The sequence below is a fragment of the Chrysochloris asiatica genome, unplaced genomic scaffold, assembly GCF_000296735.1.
Source record: "Chrysochloris asiatica unplaced genomic scaffold, ChrAsi1.0 scaffold00013, whole genome shotgun sequence".
Lineage (NCBI taxonomy): Eukaryota > Metazoa > Chordata > Mammalia > Afrosoricida > Chrysochloridae > Chrysochloris > Chrysochloris asiatica.
In genome coordinates this window covers 3,578,135-3,579,463 of record NW_006408531.1, presented here as the reverse complement: position 1 = coordinate 3,579,463, position 1,329 = coordinate 3,578,135, and the positions used below count along the sequence as shown (strand labels likewise).

The 1,329-nt window shown below is 40.3% G+C and overlaps 1 protein-coding gene across 1 annotated transcript in view; it reads left to right on the top strand.

Annotated features, from left to right (window-relative positions):
• The window catches only part of AIG1 (androgen-induced 1), a 442,952-nt gene that overhangs the window by 363,081 nt on the left and 78,542 nt on the right, over positions 1–1,329 (top strand). The gene's annotated exons all lie outside the window — the stretch shown is intronic.

Sequence of the window (1,329 nt, the reverse complement as noted above, 5' to 3'; positions counted from 1 at the left end):
AGGCGCATAGATATTATCCTATCACAGACAGCATTGTACCTCATGACTGATCTGGATATGTTCTTTTCGACGATGAATGCAATACCGTTCTTCCATTTGTCATTTCAGGCATAGTAAGCCATGTGGCCATCAGATTCAAAATGGCCAATACTGGTCCATTTCAGCTCACTAATGTCTCATATATCGATGTTTATGTGTTCCGTTTCATTTTTGACAACTTCAAATTTTCCCAGATTCACACTTCGTACACTCCCAGATTCACACTTTCCAGATTCATGTTCCAATTTTCAATGGATGTTTACACCTGTTTCTCTTCATTGTGAGTTGTGCCCCATCAGCAAATGAAGGTCCCATGGGTTTTTCTCCCACTGGCTTTACTCCATTCACGTCATCATGGTCAACTCTACTTATAAGAGGCAGCTCTTCCCCAGTCACATTTTGAGAGCCTTCTAATCTGAGGAGCTCATTTTCTGGCACTATATCTGACAGTGTTTCTCTACTGTTCATAAGGTTTTCAGTGACTAAATATTCAGAAGTAGTTCGTCACTCTTTCTTCCTAGTCTGTCTTCATCTGGAAGCTTATCTGAAACCTGTCCACCGTGGGTGACCCTGCTGGTATTTAAAATACTGGTGGCATAGCTTTCAGAATCACAGCAATTTACAAGCCATCACAGTATGACAAACTAGCTGATGAGTGGTGGGAAAGTCTAGGCAGCGTCAGCCAAAATGTAATCTGAGTTAGATGTATAACATTGCATTGTAAACAGCAAGCATAACAAAGACAGACAAGTGCAAATATTGGATATGGAACAAGTGGAGCTCTCAATACACAGCTGATGGGAGTATGAATTGGTACAGTCACCTTGGAAATCTCCTTGACATTATCTGGTAACACTGATGCCGGGAGTCATAACATATAACTCGACAATTCCACTCCTGGTGTATACCCAAGTGAAATGCAAACATGTTCACCAATAAAAGAATGTACAGGGAGATTTAGACTGTCTCTCTTCCTAAATGCACCAAACTAGAAAGAATCACAATGTCACCAACAGTAGAATGGATAAACGTTGTGGTATTTACACAATGGCATAAAATGTATACAGCAATAAGAATGAAGAACTATAGCTCTACAGTTCAACATAAATAAACTTTAAAAACATAAAGATTGGGCAAAAATCGTCAGACGCACTTTGTGTTATAGATGCAGTAGCACAAAATACCAACCGAGAGGGAAAAAGTCTTCAAATCAAGGATCAAGCATGTCCTCTCCTCGGTTGGTAGGGTCAGGCAACTCAGACATTGGCTACCTAAAATGGGGTGGAGACT